The 27,017-nt window shown below is 33.7% G+C and overlaps 1 long non-coding RNA gene across 1 annotated transcript; it reads left to right on the top strand.

Annotated features, from left to right (window-relative positions):
* The first annotated feature begins 183 nt into the window (after positions 1 to 183).
* On the top strand, positions 184 to 18,389 carry LOC143063489 (uncharacterized). The gene is made up of 3 exons (XR_012975012.1): positions 184 to 334; positions 10,883 to 10,972; positions 12,881 to 18,389. It is a non-coding gene; the product is annotated as an uncharacterized LOC143063489 (long non-coding RNA).
* The last annotated feature ends 8,628 nt before the right edge of the window (positions 18,390 to 27,017 follow it).

Genomic DNA, 27,017 nt, shown 5'->3' with positions numbered 1-27,017 from the left:
AAATCAAATTCATTTGTATCTTTCATAAAATTACAGCATAAAATTGCATCTCAATATGACATCATTCTAGACGCATTGAATGGTTCAGCATAAAAAACTATTAAATTTTTGTAAGTTATTGTAAAAGTCAGTTACAGGTAGTTCGTATTCCAAGTAAAAGCGTTCGCATGACGTTGTGACATTTGATTCGATAGGCGGAGACATCTGTCAACAGTCTGATTGGTTGAAAATAATTTTACATGACCCTCGTGATTCATTACGCCTTGACCTATTTATAGTTATAAATATTGTCTGATATTGCCTACAAGAAGTCTGTAACAAATCTGACATAACGGTAAGTTTCTTATTTTTGTGTATAAAGCAGACGACGTATTTCCCTCTATTAGTTGTTAAAGTATGACAATTTAAAAGTAGCCAATCGTTTAAGTTGGTTCCATATACTTATATGATTGGATATAGCCGCCATTATGATATGTTTTACTGACACCATCTTTGTATCGATATGAATAATAATGATGGGCGTGTCTTGGCATTCATTGCTTGAAAGCTTAATCATTGAAATTTACAACCGTTTCCGACGTGGATTTAAAAAGGTACAAAAGAAATCGATAAGACAACGACACGAATTGATACAAATATATTTCAACAGAAGAAATATTTGACTGCATAATTTATCATTCATATTTAAAAACAAATAAGTCAGGATAGATGTTTTTGGAGAGAGTGCACGTGATAATTTACATAAGAGTAGTTAAACGCTCTTACTATGACGTAAATAAATCGGTGACGTCATGAGGTAGAAAAGTAAGTTTATTTAGAAAAAGCTTAGAAAAAGAACCTTTTTAGAAAATTATCAGAGCAAACTATCACGTGTTGTGTGTTTACTTCAATATTTTTTGACAGAAAAAGTTATAAAACCAAATATTTTCCATGATAACCATATTTTATGGGGCGTTTTTTTTTTTTTTTTTTGCTTTCTCTATATATATATATTATAGTTAATATGAGGCAGGCATAACCTGTGAATGGGGACGAAGTCTGTATGATCTTTTTATAAATCAAACATGTTAAAAAGAGAAACGGAAATACCGTAACGTTTCCGATTTTGGTTCTGTTGTTAGGGATTTAGTTGTGACGTGATGACGTCATATTCAATGTAAACAAAGAACGTAACGTTTCCGATTTTGGTTCTGTTGTTAGGGATTTTAGTTGTGACGTTATTTAAGTTATGACGTCATATTCAATGTAAACAAAGAAACGCTGTCATCAGGAAACGTTTTTTTTTTTTTAATAACAAATAATTTAAAAAATGAATTAGTATTGAGTTCCTTTCTTAGCCTGATAAATATACATTTTATTCAAAGTCTCATGCAAACAAGATCGTAAACGGAAGTAGATTTCTGTGCAGATCCGGAAATTCAAAACGCGACAAAAAAAAATTGAACGATTTTGAGTTCAGTAGTACAATGAAAATATCTGGAAAATTTTCCCGATTTTTTTTTTTTTATTTTTTTTATTGAATTTTGTACTGTTATTGGGGACTTCGTCCACATAATATGAGGCAGGCATTACCTGTAAATGGGGACGAAGTCTGTATGAATTATTTTTTTGTAACTAAATATTTGTTAAAAAAAAAAAAGAAACGGAAATACGGTAACGTTTCCGATTTTGGTTCTGTTGTTAGGGATTTTAGTTGTGACGTTATTTAAGTTATGACGTCATATGCAATGTTAACAAAGAAACGCTTTCATCAGGTAACGTTTTTTTTTTTCATATCAAGGAATTATTAAAAATGAAATTGGAATTGTGTTCCTTCCTATTTTATACTATACTAATAAATATATATATTTTTACTCAAAGTTTCATACAAACGAGACCGGAAAAAGGAAGTACATTGTAGATTTCTGCGCAAATCCGGAAATTCAAAAACGCGACAAAAAAAAATTGAATGATTTTGAGTTCATTAGTACAATGAAAATATCGGGAAAATGTTCCCGATTTTTTTTTTTTTTTTATTAATTAGCTGTTAAATCCATGATAACAGATTTGATACACATTTTCATATTTGATCTAATGTATACTAAAACGTATACATATTCAAATTACAAAAACAAACAAAGAAACAATTAATAGCTAGGGCATTAGCTACGACATGTACAATGATGTACGAGATATAAAAAAATAAATGTGATTATTTTTTTTCTTCAATCATTACTGAACAAGATATAGTGATATAATGATTTAGCAGACATTTTCCTTAAATTTTGCCAAAAATAAGCAAATAAGCATCGCTGATGAACAATTCACTCGCAAGTGAATAATTCGACCTGGTGAATCCTTATTTATACGACCTTCAATTTAACCCATTATAGCTGGAGATGGGTTACGTATTCATTCAGCAATAGGCTACTTGCCAATTCCCGTAATTGAAACTGTAATTGGAGATCCCTTTTTTAGTTGTCTCCCTTATGAGGGACATGAATTTTTATTTACAATGGAGAGCCAGCAGAAAGAGCAAATTTACCTGTGCGTAATGTGAGTAATTTTAAAGATTTTTAAATCTTATAATTACATTAATTTGTTATTCAGCTAAATACTTTTGACATCAGAAATTATTTTTAATGAAAAATTAGTGAAACCGACGATACTTCACTTTCAATTCATCATGCTTTGCATTGGAAAATGCCAATTTTGTCCGGTATGGAACCAGTCGACGATTGACAAAGGGAAGTAATTTGCTTAAAAGGTGTGTAATAACAGAATCAAATCGGCAATTGGCAAATGGACCATTGAAAGAAATATAATGTCATTAACAATTTAAAAGGATGAAGCATATGACTGTCTGACTCGATGATCGGATCCACCAAGGAATCAATTTTCTACACCTACAAATGACGATAAACTCATACTTTTAAATCTACAATTTGTAATCAAACAGACCTAGAAAAAAATCTAATTGCACGTGGAAGCTATCTGTTTATATGTATGTAGAACTTTGTATCTATGGCAGTCGGCAGTCTTCGGGGGTCCTATCGAGGAATAATTAGATGTTCTCTCGACAAAAATACACATGAAATTTTGAAACATTTTGTCGAGTCCATACATTGTAAATTGTTTACTTTATACTTTTATGAATTGGATATATATAAGTTTTAGTGTTATAAATCAAATATGAGAATATGAGTCAAAATAGGTGAACGTGACAACTAATGCACCCTTAACAATACATGAACTCGTTATAATGTATAAGTATCTCGTGTCTTTTTAAGACGAAATGAAATGTTACCACTGACGGTGACTGCCGACGATCTTACGACCTGATATTGATATAGCTATAAGTATGAAGACAACGTTATACACGTGCAATTATGTAGGTCTGTTTGATTTCACCATCACTGTATTGGATACCTAAACTACATAAGTGTCCTTACTAACAACGGTATATTGCTGGGTCTTCCAAGTGCTCCACGAAACCTCTTTCTAAATTATTAACATCTATTTTATCAGCAATCAAAGACGGGCTTCAAAGTTATTGTGAAACTGCCTATTCTAGAGGGGGCGTGAATCAGATGTGGATACTTAAAAATTCCAAAGATCTTTTAGAGTACATACAATCTAACTCTCTTTCATTTTGTAACAATATTAAAACATTTGACTTTTTGTACTCTGTACACTAGTTTTCCACATTCCAAACTAAAAGACAAATTGAAAGAGTTGGTATTGCTTTGCTTCGTAAAAAAGAATGGCCAACGTAGATACAATTATCTTGTCTTAGGGAGGGATAAATCCTACTTTGTAAAGGATCACTCTGATTCGAACAAAAAATTCTCTGAAACTGATATTATCAAGATGCTTGATTTCTTGATTGACAACATATTTGTTACGTTCGGAGGACGTGTTTTTCAACAGACTGTCGGCATTTCAATGGGAACAAACTGTGCCCCTCTACTTGCCGACTTGTTTCTTTATTATTACGAGACTGACTTCATGCAGGAACTTCTTAGGAAGAAAGATAAGAAGTTAGCAATATCCATTAACTCTACTTTTCGCTATATAGATGATGTTCTTTCACTAAACAATTCAAAATTTGGTGACTATGTGGGACACATCTATCCAATCGAGCTAGAGATAAAGGATACTACAGATACAGTTAAGTCGGCCTCATATCTTGACTTACATCTAGAAATTGACAATGAGGGTCGGTTGAAAACAAAACTTTACGACAAAAGAGATGATTTCAGCTTTCCAATTGTGAACTTTCCATTTCTTAGTAGCAACATTCCAGCAGCACCTGCATACGGGGTATATATCTCCCAATTGATACGAAATTCCCGTGCTTGCATTTCCTATCATGATTTTCTTGATAGAGGGTTGCTGCTCACAAGGAAGCTATTAAACCAAGAGTTCCAAATGGTGAAGTTGAAATCATCCCTTCGTAAATTTTACGGACGCCATCACGAGTTGGTTGACCGTTATGGAATAACCGTTTCACAAATGATATCGGATATGTTCCTTACGTCGTAACTACAATCCCCTTCCCTTTCATGAATGTGACCTACCGAATTAGACTATTTACCGGATTTGTTATCACATAAGCAACACGGCGGGTGCTGCATGTGGAGCAGGATCTGCTTACCCTTCTGGAGCACCTGAGATCACCCCTAGTTTTTTGGTGGGGTTCGTGTTGTTTATTCTTAAGTTTTCTATGTTGTGTCGTGTGTGCTGTTTGTTTGTCTTTTTCATTTTTAGCCATGGCGTTGTCAGTTTGTTTTAGATTTATAAGTTTGACTGTCCCTTTGGTATCTTTCGTCCCTCTTTTACATTTATGCTGGCGTTTGTTTTTGTAGCAGTTCAGTGTTTCTGTAATTCTGTTGTTTTCCTCGGTTTTGGTTTGTGACCTGGATTTGTTTTCGCTTCACCGATTTATGACTATTGAACAGTGGTATGCTACTGTTGCCTTAATTTAGATTTTAAAATGTAAATCCTGGTTTTGACCTGTATATTTGTATATTTTTTGGGACCAGCTATTATATTTTTTCCTGGTGGCTGTCTTGTTTCAGTTTCCTTGCCTTTGATATCCGAACTACATGGCTAGCATGTATACGTAACAGGGCCAAATGAAAGATTGCATGATTTATCATTACAGGTTCAACTGTGTTGGAATATTGACTTAATAGCCAATAATACATTTACGATATTGTTTTTAGCTTGTTATGTAAAAATTGAACTTATCTGACAGCTAATTATCGAAGTATTATGTCAATATTTTTCTATAAAAGAGGGGCCAAAGATATTAAAGAGACATCCAAACTCATATAACGAAAATAAACTGACAACGCCATCATGGCCATGTCTAAAAAAAGAAAAAGACAAATAGACAAATAGTGGTACACACGACACATCATAGACAACTAAAGACCAAGCAACAAGACCCCCCAAAAAAACTTGGGATGATCTCAGGTGCTCCGGAAGGGTAAGCAGATCCTGCTCCACATATGGCACCCGTCCTGCTGCTCATGTCATAATGAACCCGGTAAATGGTCTTATTCGGTAGGTCACATTCGTGAAAAGGGAATGGGATTGTAGTTACGACATAAGGAACATATCCGATAAGTCATCTGTGAAACGGATATTTAATAACGATCAACTAGCTCGTGATGGCGTCCGTAACATTTACAAAGGGATGATTTCACCTTCACCATTTGGAACTTTTGGTTTAATAGCTTCTTGGTGAGCAGCACACCACTATCAAGGAAATCATGATAGGAAATACAAGCCAGGGAATATCTTATCAATTGGGAGATATATACTCTGTATGCAGGCGCTGCTGGAATGTATTGTCGTAATGTTTGGTTTTCAACCGACCTTCATTGTCAATTTCTAGATGTAAATCAAGATATAATGAAGACTTAAATTAACTATATCTGTTGTATTCATTATCTCTAGTTCGATTGGATAGATGCGTTCAGCATGGTCACCAAATTTTGGATTATCTAATCGGAGAACATCAGCTATATACATTTGATATAGTGAAAAGTAAAGTTAAAGTATATTGCTAACTTCTTTTGTTTTTCTAAGAAGTTTCTGTTTTAAGCCAGCCTCATAAGAATAAAGGAACAAGTCGACAAGAAGAGGGAAATAATCGGTTCCCAAGGTAATGCGATAGTTTGTTGAAAAACACGTCCTCCAAACGTAACAAATATGTTGTCAATCAAGAAATAAAGCACCTTGATATTGTCAGAATTTTTTGTTTGAATCAGAATGATTCTTTACAAAGTAGAATTTATCCCTCCCTAAGACAAGATACTTTTTCTTCGTTGGCCATTCTTTTTTTATATATAAAATTAATGATTGAAATAAAAAAGGACATGGATAAAGTCTTTTTCTTTTGTTTTAAAATTATAATAGACAGAGAAAATATGACAGATGCAGAAATAATCAGAATCAGCATTATGAGATGGTGTCCATTGACATCAAAACTCAGACATCTTCTTATAGCAGTTATTGCCATAAAAAGACAAATTTTACCTTTTTCTGAAACTGGTCTTTACAGCTAAAAAGCCATTTGAAGATTTGCGACTCCTTTGCATCTTTCGTCCGTCTGTCGTCTTCCGGTGTTAACTTTTTTAAAGATCTTATATTTTAAACACCTGCACCAGTTTCAAGCAAAATTGAGCTGAATGGTCCTTCAATGAACTTCTTGGGATATCTAGTATGAAGCTTTTGTCTAAAAGATGACCGACATGGAAAAAATAAAACACATGAGGGAAATGTAGATTTTCGATTATACATCAAAAACTAAACCAATTAGAGCAAATCTGACCTGAGTTAAATTGATTAACAAATAAAGGTCTATCTTCTGTTGAATTTTTGAATTTCAAAAACATCTAACAAATTGTTCTGTTTGCCCTTTTCATCCCAAAGAAGTTGCGTGCATTCTCTCAGCACTTTATCCAGCAGACAATTTAGTTGTTTCAGCGGCATATTTCCATAGTTTTATAATCTCGTTAATTTCTCTGTCCTCTAGACGTCTTGCAATATCTCCCTATAACCTAAATTTCATGCCATATTTTTGTTGTTCCTAAACTAATTTTGAATATCTTGTTTCTTTATGTCATACAACTTTTGTCTGTTAGTTGGTTTAATGTGAATACTAATAGAGGCTTGATCTAGTGCTTAAAAGCTGTCAAAACCATTTCATACTACGTAATTCGTCCTTCTCCATTTGTTGAAGTTCTAAAGTTTCTGCTCCAATGGTTCCCACGTATCAGTCATATAGTGTCTATCATTAGTTTGTATTTTTGAACGCCATGCCGACTAGATTATGGATGTCTCTCAATCATATCTAATGACATTTGGATGGCTCTCTATCATCTTAATATGATAGTTCACTCATTTATATTTCTGTCTCGTGCTCTACTGTTTCATACATCCTTTCTTTGTACTCTCATGGTTCGGAAAGATATCTAATCGTCCTGGTGCTACCATGGGTTTATCTCCATCTAGTAATGTGTGCATCAGAATGCTTTCTTACCAATTACCATTTGAGCTTGGAATGTCAATGCTATTTGAGGGTTTGAAGTGTAAAGAGTCTGACCTGATATTTTGAACATGTTGTATATGATATACATTATGTTCATGTGCAGTTGACCATTTAATGCCCTTTTCTTGCTTGAATAAGACACATTCCCTGAATTTAAATTAATGTTTTCCTTTTTATATGAATGTTTATTTTAAAAACGGTGATTGTATTTCTCATCTCTCTGTCATAGGAACCTTCTTCATGTTTCGCTGTTCCGTACATATACTAATTTACGTTAGTCCTCACCTCTCAGTTCACAAATACTTCATACGGTGTGAATACTGTTGCTGGGTTTGGTGTTGATCTATATCTCATTAACATACTAGTACCTGAATCGCATCGTCACTGTGATTTCTTTCATATGAGCGGTTTTTTTCCGTTTTGTTTAGTAATCGCAAGTTATTAAAAATCTCTGCTTTGCCATATTCCCTCGGATTATCTTGTGTTATCTTCAGGTGATCAAATCTCGTTTCAATTGAAAAGTTGGAAATAAATTTGAGCTAAAAGTCAAATGATTTTTCATTGTCTGTTTCCAATCTTTCAAGAATCCATGGGTTGAAAAAACATTTCTCAGTTTTCCAATTCATTGTTGTTTGAGTTGTTAAGGTTTTTTGTTTGTTCAAAATTCTGGTAACTTGTTCTTTTGTCTTTGACCAATTTTATTTCTGTGACCACTAAATTAAAGTGTCCAATTGAATATGGTCTTTCATAGTTTGCATCTATTGATGTCTTGCTATTGCTGATATTTTAGTTGGTTTGATATAAGGTATTGGTCTGGGTTTTTTTTTGTATCTTCGCTACCTTGTATTGAAAACTCACCTTATTTTTTTGATCTGATCGTCACTGATGAGTCTTATGTAGACGAAACGCGCATCTGGCGTATTTAAATTATAATCCTAGTACCTTTGATAACTATTATTAGGTTAAAAGTTTTGTCAAGTCCGGCCTGCAGTGATGTAAATATAACGAGCGTATTCAAGACTCATTTAAGACCCACTTGTCATGGGGGAAAATTACCATTGGACGAATGTAAAAAACGTCTTCAAAATCTATATCGCCCTCTTGGAGCTTTGATGGCCTACTTTCACATCCTCCATATCCGCTAGGGTTACATTTCATAATAACAATCTTATTAACTGCCCTTTAATTTTCTTACATGTTGAGAGATTACGCACTTGACAAGGAATGCATAAATCATTTTTTTCCAATATAAAGACGGGTTAGTATCATTTATGATGTAGCTTTATTTCATCTTTTTGAAAGATTGGAACCATTACATGATAAATATAGCTCTCCCTTGACACCATCTGCGAGTATGGTCTTGAGGAAACGATGATAGTCCGTCGGAAAGGGACGATAAATGGCTGACCCGTGTTAAGAGAGAGCCATATCTCTTGCACGTTAAAGACACCCTTGTAGATTTCGAAAAAGAGTAGGCTAATGCCGCTACAAGGCAGCACTAGCACCCGCAAAGTGGAAAGGGATTAATATAAGTTGCAAAACTTGTTTCCCAATCCATTATAAATAAATATGTTTAAAATAAATAAAAATAGTTATCAAAGGTACAAGGATTATAATTTAGTACCCCAGACGCGCGTTTCGTCTACATAAGACTCATCAGTGACGCTTATTTCGAAATATTTATGAAGCCAAACAAGTACAAAGTTGAAGAGCATTGAGGATCCAAAACTCCAAAAAGTTGTTAGCCAGAATGACTAAATCTTTTCTATCGACATCATTGACGTTCTTCATCACAAAGAGGTAACATCTAAAATTCCACTCTCTTTTCAAAATCAGTATGTTCCTATTGTTTTTCTACAGTTACACCACAACCATTGCACCTACAGTATTTAACTATAAGCAAGCATTGCAGGACCTTGATTTAGAAGAATACATAAACAAAACTCTGAAGTTTGACTGTTCCCACTCGCCATATATTTTCCGCCCGTCTAGCCATGTTATTTCATATTGTTTCATCTAAACATAATTCAACATGACCATTTTCCAAAAAGTGACACATCAGTTGGAACCAAATAATATTGTGTTTGTATGTTAATCTAACTACTACGAGTGTCTTGCAAAAGCATAAGGGAAAATGAGCATTCAGGTAATCTCACATAGGATGAGATTGTTGCAAATCGTAAGTCCTTCATCATGGCTTGAATGAACATTACATTGACATAATTGAACAGCAATCTAACATTTTGTCTAAGGCCTTAACTGAATATATAAGCTCCACATAGTCGCATTAAAAAAAACGGTACACTGTCGGCTCATCTGAATATTCTACGAAAAATATGTCTGTTAGATTGACGAAAATTATGTCCGCAGTGAAAATAAGTCGAAAATATATTGTTAAGCTGTTTGATAGCGTAATGATTTAAAAACAAACTCTTAAAAGACTTCAGGGAAAAAAGCATATTAAAGAACGAATCCACAGTGCCTTTCAATGGGAAAATAGTAGAATACGCTTAAAATGTTCTGCTGTAGGAAAACGTACAGCATATTTTGTTAATAGTGATCGAAAAAGTAAATCATGCTACACAAGAAACAAGTGATCAGTTGCTGGAGTTTTTTTTTTTTTTTTATTAATGAACATATTGGTTGAATTTAGATGTTTTTTTCAACACATTGTCTGCAATTCGCATGACCTCCAAAAGCAAGACCGGATGTGGCGACAAGGTAAACGTCTCTTGCAATTCGTGCATCATTCAAACTCACAACCAGTCAGGCTGTCACAAAGGACAAAATCGCAGAGCAGACGACTTAGTTTGTTTCTGAAGATCTTAGAATGTGAAAAAAAAAACAATATTGTGAATGACTTAAGACACCGACAAATCGATCGGTCAACAAATTCATGGGGGTAATCGAAAAACATTGGTAGTATACACTTCAGTCTATCGGTTTTTTTTACTGGTTTATAGACAATAAATAGGTTCGCAGAAATTAACTTGAGTAATCAGTATTAATGTATGGATTTGTATGAAATTTTAGCACAAGGTACCAAATCACAATAGGAGGACAAGTATTTTTTATGGTTCAGGACAGTAAATTTCATCACAAGACGACAGTCTTTAAAAGAGGATTATGGGTAGTCATGACTCACACTGTTTAATAATCAGTTTTTGTTGTTTCTGGACAATAACTTGATTAAGTCGTAAATTCTTGGCGTTCTTGGATATGGCGAATGTAGTTTTGTATTAAGGATTCGGATTTTCGTATTGTCTATGCTTTTGTCTATCTATTAATATTATTTTTAGATTATCCGCCTTATGAATTATATCATATTTTAATTTTCAGAACGTCTGCCGTGTACCGGACTGGATCGTCACAAGAATCAATCAGGAATAAACGCAAATGACCACATAGGAACGTTTTGGAGTTAATCAGGTATGGTTATTTATTTGTAGATTTATTTATTTGCACTTATATGGTTTTCTGAAACACGGAGGTCTTTGAAAGCTGGTATCGAACTTGTCACAGAACACCTTTTAAATTATCAAAACCCAGATAAAAATTGCCGAATCGATTCTTTTCGAAAAGCATACACAACAACGTTCTCAACCATGTGTTTACGAATTATATTAAATGTTCCCATTGGAAGGAAGATACAATGTAAACATGATTATTTGATGTAACAAGACTATTCAACAGTCTCATTTTCCGTACTAAAGCACATATTAGTAAAACCAGTGTGTAATAATAGTTGAAAAGGAAATCCGTTTGACGTTGGCACCAAATCAACAGGATTCAGAATATGGCGTGGTTTACTCATCAGCTCATGAAACACATGGTATCTGAAATAATATGAAACACATTCACCAAAATATATATTTTTGTAGGTTTGTTTTTTGCATAAATAAAACTTATTCAGACATAGATAAATATAAGAACAAAAACAAAACAAATAAAACGTTAAACGATCTACGGATTAACACCCTCACCAATTTGTATGTCAATACTTGTGTCATGAAAGAGTAAACATGCCCTGACTGTACAACAGTAACCTTCGATCTTTACCATTGATACTGCCAGTCAACAGTGAAAATAAGATGTATAATATATATAATACTTTTAAAAACATCAATCGGTTGACACCATTGCATCAACCCATTTTTATGCCCCACCTACGATAGTAGAGGGGCATTATGTTTTCTGGTCTGTACGTCCGTTCGTCTGTCTGTTCGTTCGTCCGTCCGTTCGTCCCGCTTCAGGTTAAAGTTTTTGGTCAAGGTAGTGTTTGATGAAGTTGAAGTCCAATCAACTTGAAACATGTTCCTTATGATATGATCTTTATTATTTTAATGCCAAATAAGAGTTTTGACCCCAATTTCACAGTCCACTGAATATAGAAAAGGATAGTGCGAGTGGGGCATCCGTGTACTGGGGACACATTCTTGTTAATACAAGTATAAGCATTGCAAGTATATCTTCTAATGTACGACGTAAGTTGGAAAAAAAGATAAAAAAGATACCAAATGGACATTCAAACTAATAATTGACAACGCCATGACAAAAAACGACAAACTAACAAAAGACCAACAACACACAACAAAGAAAACTTATTAAAGACTGAGCAAAATGAACCCAATCAAAAACCGTGGTGCTTTCATGTACTACGCAAGGGATAGCAGATCCTGCTCCACAGTCGACCACTGTCGTGTGACTGTTATAAAGTGCAAACTTGTATAAATGTCCACGAAAGTGTAAATTTATCCTGCAATTTTGTAAAAAAAATCCTCCATTAACTATTTTTATGCCCCCTTCGTAGTGGAGGGGGCATTTAGATTTACCCTGTCCGTCCACATTTTTTTTTTTTTTTTTTTTTGGTTTCCTTTCTCTTACAAGTGAATCAAATAAATGTTATGAATCTTTTCCTCAATACTTATTACCACTATACACAGATTTTGAATTTTGTTGGCGTCACTTTTACTGTTCTATAGTTATGCCCTTTACAAATGGAAAAATTGCTAATTTTTTTCCGTTCTCTTACTTTTAATTTAGCAACAACAAAATGTAATACAATATGCGTATTATCACAAAACTTAGATCAAGTACGAATTTTGGCAGCGTCGCTTTTACTGTTCTTGATTTATGTCCATTTATATCATTGTAAACAGTTGAAACGTTAAGAGAAAGGTATATCTGATTGAATTGAACTGTAACGGCAAACATTTATCCCCCTTCTTTTTACACCCCATCACAATTTACCCACGAAAGATAAGGATCTTTGAAGGTAGCAGTATATTAAATCACACGTTTGCATTAGAATAATTTCTTTACAATTATCAATTGCAGGTCGTAATAATGAGCGAAATGAATATACGGATAGATTCAGTGTTTTCGTTGAATATTCAGGATAAACATTCATCTGGGAGTACATCTGATTGTACAAAAGACATAGAAAATTTTAATTCTTTAACTGAAAAGTATTGTGCTGTAAATCTTGAAAAAATAGACCTTAGCACCAAACAATATGTCTCTTATAGAAAATGGATGAAAAATCATAAACATTGTTCTTCGATCTGCTTTAAAAAGAGGGGAGATAGACAGTGTGAGGAATTAAATGTTATTGTTGACAATAGACGTTTGACAAGGAAAAGAAAACATGAACTGACTAATTCAGAAACTAACCAAAATCCGCATTTGAATAAATTACGTACAGTGGAAACCACACATGATCAGACAAATTATCGAAATACTGAAATTTACAATGTAGGAAATTTAGAAGGAACTGGAAAAGTCAAAAACTCCAAATCAAGTGTAAAGATATATCATGATTTTTTTGAAAATGACACAGAACATGGAAAATTCGCTCTTGATAGTATAATACCTAGTACGAGTTTGATAAAAGGTAATTTAAAAAAACGACTTCGTGTAAGAACACCGAAAAGACAACACAATGAACAAAAGTTGGACAAAAACGATGATAGTAAAAATGACATATCAAGTACTATATATAGTGGTAAAACACATGACAATACAACCAAGAACGAACCACAAATTGACGACCCTTTATTACATAAAAAAATAAAGAAAGAACCAGACATCGAATTTGAAACAAGGAAAAACGTGGAACAACAAGTTTTTCAAGATTTGCAAAACCCAGTAAGTGAACAGTCGTTTCGTGACATATGTGATAAAATTGCTAAGACACCGAAGGCAAAACGTGCTTCTTACATTGAAAAACTTAGGTCAATTTTGGATGAAAGTGATATTAATGATACAGCCGAAAATGCAGATACTGAGGAAGATAGGAAATCTGAGTTAAAAATTCACGATGATCCTAAAAATGTTGATAGTTTAAATGAAAACAAAATTGTTAAAAGTTGTACCAAATCTACTCTTGAAATTGACAGTACTAAAACTGTAGCAGCATTTCAAATGTTTAATATTGGTGGTAAACAATTTGTTATGCAAGCTAATGCAGACCAGAACGTGGAATCATCAGAGAGCCAATGTCAATCAAAAACTATAGATGCATTAAATGTGAACGCTAGCGCTCCAACCAGTTTATATTCAAACGTTAGCCAGAGGTACCCAGTAAACAACAACAATATCACTTTAGTATCTCTGCCCTCTCAGAATCAGACTAACATAATAAACAGCGCTCAGTCAAAACCCAAAGAGCTACATGGTCATCTTATCACACAATCTGATGGCAAACAATTCTTCTTACCTTTGTTGGAAGGTAAGACGACTGTTCCTTCGAAACCAGATACTCAAACGAATCTTAATATTGAAAATACAAAGACGAAGACTTTTCAGACCGGAGGTTCAGTCATATCCACTCCAGGTATGTCAGGTCAATTACAAATTCCGAATCCAAGTTTGCTCGATGATGTTGGGAAAGGAAAATCAGGTCGTATTCAGACTAACATGACAAATATATTACCTCAGTTCGTAAACCAATTGAATCGTGATTTGAAATCTCAAGTGTCTCAACAAGTTTCTAGTAGTTCTAAGCAAAATATAATGATACCAAATGCAGTAAATTCCCAAGGAACATTACAATTAACAAACACCCTCAATGCGTCTCATCAAAATGCAGGTAATTTATCATCCCAAGGTAATGTGAACAACTTTGAACCGGCAAATCAACCTAAGCTGATATTACCAGTGAACATTAACGGAGTTCAGCAAAATGTTTTGTTTGATATGTTACCAGACGGCCGCCTGCAATTATCATCTGCAGTTGAAGGACAAAAAAATACAGCACCAGGGAACAATGAACACAATAAGGTTTTAGGATTTTTCTCAAACAGCAATATAGGTAATCAACAACAACTTTTTCCTTTAAACCAACAGGTAACAACTAACCAAAATGCATCAATCAATCCAAATACAAATTTTGTAAATCATAATATTCCGATCATCCAACCGCAGAACAGTCTCCAACAAGCTTTAAGTAATCACATCAAAACCGAAAAACAGAATATTTTAATAAGCTCGTCTCAAGGTCATAACCAGAGTGCATTAAGTAACCCTGTTCAGTCTAGTCTTAACCAGAGTTTTCTAGTGAATCAACAACAAATAAATAATCAAGGTGTTTTTAATAGCCAGACTCAGCCAATTATCATTGGATTGAATGGCGGACAATTACCAATCATGCAACAAGGAATCTCGCAAATGCCTATTATCAATACAGCGATTGGACAAAACCAAATATTAAATCCAGGATTAGATATAAGTACAATCTTAGGACAATTTTCTAATCTAACTAATCTACAGTTAGGTCAAAATACTCCAACACAAAATCTTGTACTATTGGGTCAGTTGGCACAACCCACACAATCCGTTCCAAACATGCAAACAGCACCGTCAGCCAATCAACTTCCATCAGCAAGTCAGCTTCTCTTGAACATAGCATCTCACAAGATTGGTCAAGCTAAAACGACTATAACCGGATCGACAGCAAATCCTCCAATTATGTCTACTTTTCCGCAAAATATACCCAGGATGACAAATAATAACATTCAAATGAAAACGGTAACAGATGGTAAATTTGTTAAAACAGGGAATGTGAGCAATGATTCAAAGACTGCAAATATTCAGCTCAAAACTGGTAAAACATCATCTCAACATATTACTACTCAAAGGCCACTTAGGCCTCTTGCTGTATCATCCGCTGGTAAAGAGGTAGACACGAAATCTGTTTGTTCATTTCAGACACCTTCAACACAATTTAAATCCTCGCAACACCAATATTCAGCACCAAGTTCTGCATGCAATTGGTCTTCCGTGCAGTTCGATAAGACTATGGTGCGGGATTTCAAAAAAGATATAAAATCCCCTACTACTTATGCTATTAATGCAAGTAAAGACACGGCAATGAATGTCATTCAGTCCAAAAAAATGAACAAAATGGCTGAAATCTCAACACAAAACTCAAAAAAGGAGTTGACTAGGTCGTTGCCTGTACCAATTTTCATAAGAACATCTACTGGAAATATAATGCCAACTTCAACTGTAAAACCTTTTATCGAGCAAGGAAATCGACCTCAAAATGTGACTCCTGCATTTACACCTTCTTCTAGTGAAAAAACAATACGCACTTCCTCTGCAACTCAGTACATAATCCAACCAATGGTCCAACTAAACAATCACCAAAATGGAAACACGTTGGTCAAAACTGTAATACCTGCTCAAGGATACGCCAAGTCTCCAGCGTTGACAACTCGTCCTCAAAACTTAACAAGTGCATCTCCGTTGGTTACTCAGACTGTTAAAGATCTTGCAGAGACGCATCCTTTACTGCAAAAATCATTGCAAAGTGGCAACTGCTCAACGTCCATGGATGTGAAAAGAAGCAAACGAAAACCTCAGGTTGTTGTTCGTGTTGACCCTGATGCTATCGATGTCGACGAAGAAACTTCGAGTCCTGAAAAAGATTATTCAATGTTTAATATTCGTACCTGTTCCGTGTCAACAGCAGTAACGACATCGATAACTCCAAGAATAGACCCTACTATAGTTGAAAGGGGACTAAGAATACCAGACAGTATGCTGGAAGAACTACGGGGGAAAAATATACCCAATCTTCAAAAAAAACAAAACTCAGTTGAAACAGCTATCCAGAAGCTGATGCTCAATAAACTGTTCCTTAATAAACATACTTAACAGGGACACAGACATGTATTTTCTACACGCATGTAACGTAATGTACTCTCTTATTTACATTTTGTAGCATTGTCGAACAAAACATTGTGTATCTAAAGTTAGTTTTCCGCTGTAAAGGTTAGTTTTGTTATGTTTACCACTCATTAAACGTGGAATAGAGTTTGACCTAAACCCGTCATTCCGTCCTTCTAAAATTCAGCGAGTTGTCCGACGTTTTGTTCGTCATTTTAATATTCTGGGTTTTTTTTGGTACATAATTGAATAATGATGAATCAGATCTAGTTATAGTGTTTTATATTTGTTGACCGACTTTTGTCAAAAGTATATGTTCCTTATAGGACTTCTCTGTACTCGTCGTTTTTTTATGACTCGCATGTCGACTTTAAATTTAATTTAGTTTGACTAATTTTGTTTTGGTTTGAAAATGTTCACGAGAGGGCATTCATGCAGTACCAGTACTTTTCTTTTTTTCTTTTTTAGAATTTGGATGCTAGAATATTTGTGTTAGATATTGATTTAATTTTCATTGTATTTATACCAGTTATGATGGGGTATATTTCATAACAGGGAAATTATAGATTTTTTAAAATTTTTATTCAACGGAAGTGGTTATTATTTTCTATTTTTTCCTATGTATTAAAAGAAAAAAAAAACAGAAAATAGGTTAATCTTAAGATAGATCAACACTCTTCTACTATTCTGCATAGCTCATTAGTTATCAATGTATGTGTAAAGTCTGATAAGTTTATCTACAGCGTTTTAAGGTAGATCCATAGTATACCGCCATCTTGAATTGTACAATCACAGTACAAAATCGGTCTAGTTATTTACACAAATCAGCAAATTTGGAAACACATCTGCAATTTAATGGTTAGACTGTTTATGTATATAAAGAAAACTTGTTAATTCATTGTATTATTCAAAATATTTTAACAAATATCAACTTTTTTGGTTTTTAAATCATTTCTTTCAAATGAGCCATTTAAGGGGAGATAACTCTTTTAGTACAAAATTTATACTGGGCTAATAGGGATTTTTTTTATTTTTACTTGTGACAAGAAAACAAGTTCGGTGACACCATGTTTTCTTTTTATTTTCTTAAAAGATATTATGAAACCTATCTCCTCACAATTTATTTCAAAATTCTATCTCATAGAATTTTTTTCATGCACTCTTTATGTGTTTTTTCATGAACAAACTAACCAAATCTAGGCAATTTTCAACGACTCATAGCTTGAAAAATAGCACGGTGACCCATACTTTTTATTATATTTTTGACAAAAAAATAGTAAAATCTTCATTTTGGCAAATTATAAGAAAATTCTGTCTAAAAAACATTAAATTATGATCTACCTTAAAGTGGACATTTTTGATACTTATTTGTCAAATGAATTTCAAAATAGTTTGGGTTTTCTGAATTTCGCTGTTTTTTTATTGATGAACAACGTTCATTGTATGTTTTTGAGTTAAATGCATATTTTTGCTACTTTTCTTTTCCTTTTTTATAGTTTTAAAATGTTTAAATTGCTGAAGGATTTTATTTCCTCTCTTTATTGTTGAAATCCCAAACAGTGCTTTTTGAAGGTAATGTTGAATTATCTGATAAGAATATATATATTTGAATTGTATTTTATGCATGTTGCTTAATGTTTACCAATTGTTGATCTTAATAAACAAAAAGATATTGCTCTGCGTATAATTATTTTACAAGATAAGCTTCAAAACCCGATCCAAGTAAGGTATGACGCGTCATATAATCGGAAAACGTAGATCGACCTTGATATTGTTCAGCTTGTGTGTTTGTCCAAAGCCAGGAATTGCATGTCAACAATGACATACTTACCCACGAAATTCATTTTAATTGTTTGTCTAGCCGTAGCGGAGGAGCCATTAAGTTTTACCCTTGTCCGTCTGTCCGTACGTCCGTCCATACGTCCCAAAATTGGTTTCCGTTTGCCTCAATCAAATATTTTGGAACTTATACACAATGCTTGTTACCACATTATACAGATCAAGTTTGAAATTTGGTGGTTTCACTTTTGCGGTTCTTGAGTTATGCCCCTTTATAAACATTAAAATTACAGAATTTTTGGTTTCCGTTCTCTAACTTAATTTTGCCTCAACCAAATGTTATGAAACTTATACTCACTGCTTATTACCACACAATACAGATCAAGCTCGAAATTGAGTGGCGTCACTTTTGCTTATTTTGAGCTATGCCTCTATAAAAACATCAAAATTGGTGACATTTCCGTTCTCTTAACTTAAGTTTGCCTAACCAAATGCTATGAGAATTTTACACACTGCGTATCGCCCCTTAATATAGATCAAGTTCGAAATTTGTTGTGGTCACTTATACATTTCTTGAGATATGCCCCTTTCTAAACATAAAAATTGCTGAACCGTTGGTTTCTGTTTTCTAAATTTAGTTTGCCTTAACCAATTGTTATGAAACTGATAAACAATACTCATTACCACAAAACACATATCAAGATCGGATTTTAGTGGTGTCACTTTTACCCTTTTAGAGTTATGACCTTTTACAAGTGGACAAATTGCTGAATTTTTCGTTTCTGTTTCTACTTTGTGTTTGCTTTAAATAAATGCTTATTTCCCAAAAATAACTCAGATCAAGTACACAATTTGGTAGCTTCACTTCTTCAGTTCTTAAGTTATATTCCTTAATAGCGTTATATGCAAGCGGGGTATCATATCTGTCCTATGGAAATATTCCCCATTTATTTCTTTTTAATTTTTCATCGTTTATTTATGTGTTAAGTCTGGACATTTTGTATCTTGTTACTCGTTGTGGACTCCATATGATTATTGAAAATTTTAGGGGTTTTCAAAAGACTTGATCAACTAGATTTATGAGTATGATTGATATTCTAAAAAGTAAAGTAATAAAAATTACCGAACTGCAAAGAAAATGCAAATTGAAAAGTCCTTTTTCAAAATCTCAAACACATCATTAAACAAATCAGGGTTGTTCACAAGAACATCTTTAATATTATTTAGAATTTAGAATAAACAAAAAACTGTAAAAAACATAACTTGGTACAAGCATTTCCTGATGTACAAGACGGTTAATTAAACCTTGTTATATAGCTAGTCAAGCCTCTCACTTTAGTGACAGTCGTATAGATTGTTTTTCAAATTGACATTAGGTATTAAACTGATAAAATGACACCAATACTTGCTGACTTTTTTGTCCTCATAATTATTCATGCATAAAACTTTTTGAAAGTCAAATAGAAAAAGAATATCTTAATCCTTTCAATTTCAAATTTATGACGTTTAACAAATTATGTCAGTTTGTTTTGCTTTCACAATGTAGTCAATAAAATGGAATTATATGCGATATCGAGTTTTAGCAAGTTATTAAATCGGGTTTAATCCACCTATTTCTACATAAGAAAATGTCTGTACCAAGTCACTTGACAGTTGTGTTCCATTCGTTTGGTATGGTACAGCTTTTGATTTTACTATTTGATAAGGGACTTTCCGTTTTGGATTTTCCTGACAGTTCGGTATTTTTGTTATTTTACTTTTCATATGATTTATGTTGTCTCTGTAAATCAGCAAACTATAATCGTTTTGTATAACTTAATAACCATAGTCCCTCTCGAACTGTCCCCAGTTAAAGATTTTTAATTATCGTAGACAGACTAAACAATGTTACGGAAAATTCTACGAAATTTTGTTAAAAGAAGGACGAAAGATACCAAAGGGACAGTCAAACTCATAAATCTAAAACAAACTGACAACGCCATGGCTAAAAATGAAAAAGACAAACAAAAAAACAATAGTACACATGACACAACATAGAAAACTAAAGAATAAACAACACGAACCCCACAAAAAACTAGGGGTGATCTCAGGTGCTCCGGAAGGGTAAGCAGATCCTGCTCCACATGTGGCACCCGTCGTGTTGCTTATGTGATTACAAATCCGGTAAATAGTCTAATTCGGTAGGTCACATTCATGAAAGGGAAGGGGGTTGTAGTTACGACGTAAGGAACATATCCGATATCATTTGTGAAACGGTTATTCCATAACGGTCAACCAACTCGTGATGTCGTCCGTAAAATTTACGAAGGGATGATTTCAACTTCACCATTTGGAACTCTTGGTTTAATAGCTTCCTTGTGAGCAGTAACCCTCTATCAAGAAAATCATGATAGGAAATGCAAGCACGGGAATATCGTATCAATTGGGAGATATATACCCCGTATGCAGGTGCTGCTGGAATGTTGCTACTTAGAAATGGAAAGTTCACAATTGGAAAGCTGAAATCATCTCTTTTGTCGTAAAGTTTTGTTTTCAACCGACCCTCATTGTCAATTTCTAGATGTAAGTCAAGATATGAAGCCGACTTAACTGTATCTGTAGTATCCTTTATCTCTAATTTGATGGGATAGATGCGTTCCACATAGTCACCAAATTTTGAATTGTTTAGTGAAAGAACATCATCTATATAGCGGAAAGTAGAGTTAAAGGATATTGCTAACTTCTTATCTTTCTTTCTAAGAAATTCCTGCATGAAGTCAGCCTCATAATAATAAAGAAACGAGTTGGCAAGTAGAGGGGCACAGTTTGTTCCCATTGGGATGCCGACAGTCTGTTGAAAAACACGTTACAAATATGTTGTCAATCAAGAAATTAAGCATCTTGATAATATCGGTTTCAAAGAATTTTTTGTTTGAATCAGAGTGATTCTTTACAAAGTATGATTTATCCCTCCCTAAGACAAGATACTTGTATCTACATTGGCCATTCTTTTTTATGAAGCAAAGTAATACCAACTCTTTCAATTTGTCTTTTAGTTTGGAATGTGGAATACTTGTGTAAAGAGTAGAAAAGTCAAATGTTTTAATACTGTTACAAGATGAAAGAGAGTTAGATTGTATGTACTCTAAAAGATCTTTGGAATTTTTAAGTATCCAGATCTGATGTAGTCCCTTGTGAATATACTATTTGAATTATATTCAAATAGCCAGGTACATACATCGCATTGAAATACAGAAGAAATGAAATCAATTGCACTGCTTAAAAACACAAACATCTCTCGTATAATATAAACGGTACAAAATTTGTCTGTACCAAATGCGGATTTTGACAAATGAATATCTTCTCAGTGATGCTAGAGGCAAAGAAAAAAAAATAGAAAATCCAAAGCTTATAGAAAATGAAGAGCTTTTTAATGAATCCCATAGTCAGGTAAGCAGTCAGGGCATTACACGAGGGAGAAAAATGTAAATATGCAAATAAAAAAAGTAAAATCACAAAAAAAAATGAACTCCGTGGAAAATTCAAAACGGAAAGTTCCCTAATCAAATGGTAAAATCAAATGATAAAACACATAAAACGAATGGACAACAACTGTCCTATTCCTGACTTGGTACAGGCATTGTCAAATGTAGAAAAAGGTTAGATTGAACTGTTCTAATTGAAAATTTCAAAATAAATTCCCATTTTCATACCAATACTGAAGCATTGTTTACCGGCCATGGGGTTGTGACACCAGTATACACTGCATTGGATTGTGAACAACTATAGTGGAGGAACTCTAATTCTAAGGTTAAGCTATCTATTGTTACATTTGAGCAATGTTGTGCACTGAAGTGGGGATAATACGATAACATTATTACGACATGGTGCACAGTACTGATGGACTGTTTATCCCCAATGGTATTTGGCCGGTAACTAGTGATTCGGCACCTAGTTGATTTTTAAATTAATGAAACAATTTTGTAAGACCTTTTGAAATAGTTATGCTTATCAGATTGACAGGCTTAATAGGTCATTTGAGCTGTTGCCATCTCATTGCGACAGTCTTCCGTCCTTCCGGTCTTCGTCTGTTTACTTTTAAAGAACTTTAGCTATTTAATTCAAGGAGGGGCGAAAGATACCAGAGGAACAGTCAAATTCATAAATCGAAAACAAACTGACAACGCCATGGCTTAAAATGAAAAAGACAAACAGACAAATAATAGTACACAAGAAACAACATAAAACACTACTGGAAGGGTAAGCAGATCCTGCTCCACATGTAATAATAAGCCAAGTTTGAATGATCCTAAGGTTATCTTATATAGAGTTCGTGTTATTTTAGTCGAGTCAGTCAAGAACTGTGCCCGCCGTTGTTGAACATATTCGAAAAAAAAGATACCTTAAAAATCCAGGTAGTTAGAAAAAATATTTGAAAACTATTATTATTAAAGTTAAGGTCCATATCCAGCTTACAACCCGTTTTGGAGTTATTGTTAGAAGAATCATGTTTGGCCGATATCTTAAACTCTTCAGAAGCCAATATGACATATGTAGAAAGATCCGCAATAATTGGGAGTTATTCTCCCTGAAATGTTTTAGTCAATTCTGCAGTATTTTGGTATTTATCTTGAAAAATGTTACAGAACAAGGGGAGCTTTGAATAGTAAAACTTGCTAAATGTATACACTACAGAAAAGGTTGGATTCACTTCATTGCAATTTCGCAAGACTAAGAACCAGTGTGTGCATTAGCAAAATAGCAACACACTAATATTGTTCTTGATAACAATGAAATAAGGATATTGAGTTGGAGGTTGGACTTTGACAATTCGCTTAAAGCAAATGAGAGGGACTCACGAAGAACACCCGTCATCCAAACCTGCATTGAATTGGTTTCTGTGTTCACAGCCAGACGAAATTAATTGGCAATATTGCTTAGGAAACAGGTGCATTTTCAAAAGACAGACCAGGTTCTGTCAAATGATCAATAATTCATTGTTCATAGACTTTAATACATAGAGAATAATACATGGCAAAATCCGTATCATATGCCGTATCAACCCGAGATACCAATATCAGCTAGAGGGCCTTAGGCCCAAAGGATGATATTGGTCGAGGGTGATACGGCGTGTGATACGGATTTTGCCATGTATTATTCTGTTTATCATATATTTTTTAAAACCAAATTAAAATTGTAAAAAAATGCATTTGTGCAGAAACAAACTTCACGAGAATTATGACCAAATAAACAATAAAACTTCAGATATTTCTACATCTTATTGTACTATTTTATATAAAAATCGCTCGTCAAGGTACTGGGTTATAATTATTTGGAAAAAAATCGATTTTAGTTGAAATGATAGGACTTTTTTTTTTTAATAGAAATCATTTTTTTCCCTAAGCCTGAAAATGCAGCAACTGGACGTCAAAGGTCAAACGTTGACGTCATTCTTATTATGACGTCACGCCAGGTATGCGATACCGAGTAGGTGATACAGACTGAAAAAAAAGAACCTTTATTAGATATATTATAATAGTTATCAAAAGTACCAGGATTATAATTTAGTACGCCAGACGCGCGTTTCGTCTACATAAGACTCATCAGTGACGCTCATATCAAAATAGTTATAAAGCCAAACAAGTACAAAGTTGAAGAGTATTGAGGATTCAAAATTCCAAAAAGTTGTGCCAAATACGGCTAAGGTAATCTATTCCTGGGACAAGAAAATCCTTAGTTTTACGAAAAATTCAAAGTTTTGTATCAGGAAATTTATAAAAATGACCACATAATTGATATTCATGTCAACCCCGAAGTGCTGACTACTGGGCTGGTGATACCCTGGGGGACGAAACGTCCACCAGCAGTGGCATCGACCCAGTGGTGTAAATAGTTATCAAAAGTACCAGGATTATAAAATTGCTGTATTTTGTACTAAATATATATGATAAAGTTTTATAATCCTTTTTTTCCTAATCTAAAAAGATAATTATATTCACATACATGTACTAGTAATCTGGTGTGAGGGTGCAACTATGGGAATATGAATGTGATCTATGAAAATATAATTCCTCTGACGTATTTCTTTAACTGACTAATTTTTTTTTTACACTTCCACATCGACTTAAAATAACAGATTTGATTAAAGTGTGCAACCAAGATGTATGGAAGCCACACCCCTTGGTGTGAAAATGTATTGAAGTATTCAAGAAAAAAGGTCAATCTGACCAAAAAAAATATCGATAGAAAACATCAATCTGTATAGATCATATTTTGTTGAACAATGTCATTATCAAACAAACTAAACATTCCTTAAAAAGTATGCAAAAAAAGAGATAAACAATTTCATTCAAAGACGACAACTCCTAAAAGGAGTCGTTTAAGCATGTTTACCCTTTGACTTATTTGTAGATCTATATTATTGTTCAAACAAGTTTTACTATTCAAAGTTCCCCTTGTTCTGTAACATTTTTCAAGATAAATACCAAAATACTGCAGAATTGACTAAAACATTTCAGGGAGAATAACTCCCAATTATTGCGGATCTTTCTACATATGTCATATTTGCTTCTGAAGTGTTTAAGATATCGGCCAAACATGATTCTTCTTGAACAATAACTCCAAAACGGGTTGTAAGCTGGATATGGACCTTAACTTTAATAATAATAGTTTGCAAATATTTTTTCTAACTACCTGGATTTTTAAGGTATCTTTTTTTTCGAATATGTTCAACAACGGCGGGCACAGTTCTTGACTGACTCGACTAAAATAACACGAACTCTATATAAGATAACCTTAGGATCATTCAAACTTGACTTATTATTACATGTGGAGCAGGATCTGCTTACCCTTCCAGTAGTGTTTTATGTTGTTTCTTGTGTACTATTATTTGTCTGTTTGTCTTTTTCATTTTAAGCCATGGCGTTGTCAGTTTGTTTTCGATTTATGAATTTGACTGTTCCTCTGGTATCTTTCGCCCCTCCTTGAATTAAATAGCTAAAGTTCTTTAAAAGTAAACAGACGAAGACCGGAAGACTGTCGCAATGAGATGGCAACAGCTCAAATGACCTATTAAGCCTGTCAATCTGATAAGCATAACTATTTCAAAAGGTCTTACAAAATTGTTTCATTAATTTAAAAATCAACTAGGTGCCGAATCACTAGTTACCGGCCAAATACCATTTGGGATAAACAGTCCATCAGTACTGTGCACCATGTCGTAATAATGTTATCGTATTATCCCCACTTCAGTGCGCAACATTGCTCAAATGTAACAATAGATAGCTTAACCTTAGATTTATCCGAGTTCCTCCACTATAGTTGTTCACAATCCAATGCAGTGTATACTGGTGTCACAACCCCATGGCCGGTAAACAATGCTTAGTATTGGTATGAAAATACGGATTTTGTGCTATCAAATGTTGCTGTTACAAAATTTGGAAATTCATTTTGAAATTTTCAATTAGAACAGTTCAATCTAACCTTTTTCTACATTTGACAATGCCTGTACCAAGTCAGGAATAGGACAGTTGTTGTCCATTCGTTTTATGTGTTTTATCATTTGATTTTACCATTTGATTAGGAACTTTCCGTTTTGAATTTTCCACGGAGTTCATTTTTTTTTTTGTGATTTTACTTTTTTTATTTGCATATTTACATTTTTCTTCCTCGTGTAATGCTCTGACTGCTTACCTGACTATGGGATTCATTAAAAAGCTCTTCATTTTCTATAAGCTTTGGATTTTCTATTTTGTTTAATTTTCTTTGCCTCTGGCATCAATGAGAAGATATTTATTTGTCAAAATCCGCATTTGGTACAGACAAATTTTGTACCGTTTATATTATACGAGAGATGTTCGTGTTTTTAAGCAGTGCAATTGATTTTATTTCTTCTGTATTTCAATGCGATGTATGTACCTGGCTATTTGAATATAATTCAAACAGTATATTCACAAGGGACTATTAATTAGTATGGTTGTCATCCTACATACTGTTTCCATATTTATCTAATCGAATAGGGATAGGTCAAACAATTTAAAGACATGAAAACCAATCACTCATCTCTACAAACATAATGATTAAATAACTTATAGTTAAAAGGCGTCTGAGTTTCTTATTTTACAATAAAAGATAACATTACTATCTCGGCAAAAGGATAAAGGTAAATTATAAGGAGCTGAAACAAACTTTCAAGGGAGAAAATAAATAGTGTCAACGTGTTACTCATTGTCATTTAGAACCAGATAGGTGAAAGCTCTTGTTTGATTTCATGGATTATAACAACGTGTTTAAGACCGTACTTTGATCTATAATGGTTTACTTTTACAAATTGTGACTTCGATGGAGAGTTGTTTCATTGGCAATCATACCACATCATCGTATATCTATATGAGGGAAGCTAAGATCATCCGTATGATCACACATATATTAAAGGAAACCACCATATCCAATAGTTTACGGTCTATTTCCAACCAAAATCTTTTATTTCAAATAGGTTACGTCTAGATTTTTGTTAAAATAGTGGCGTCAAAAATGCAATACAACT

The sequence above is a fragment of the Mytilus galloprovincialis genome, chromosome 2 (assembly GCF_965363235.1).
Source record: "Mytilus galloprovincialis chromosome 2, xbMytGall1.hap1.1, whole genome shotgun sequence".
NCBI classification, from domain to species: domain Eukaryota; kingdom Metazoa; phylum Mollusca; class Bivalvia; order Mytilida; family Mytilidae; genus Mytilus; species Mytilus galloprovincialis.
This window is presented reverse-complemented; position numbering and strand designations above follow the sequence as displayed.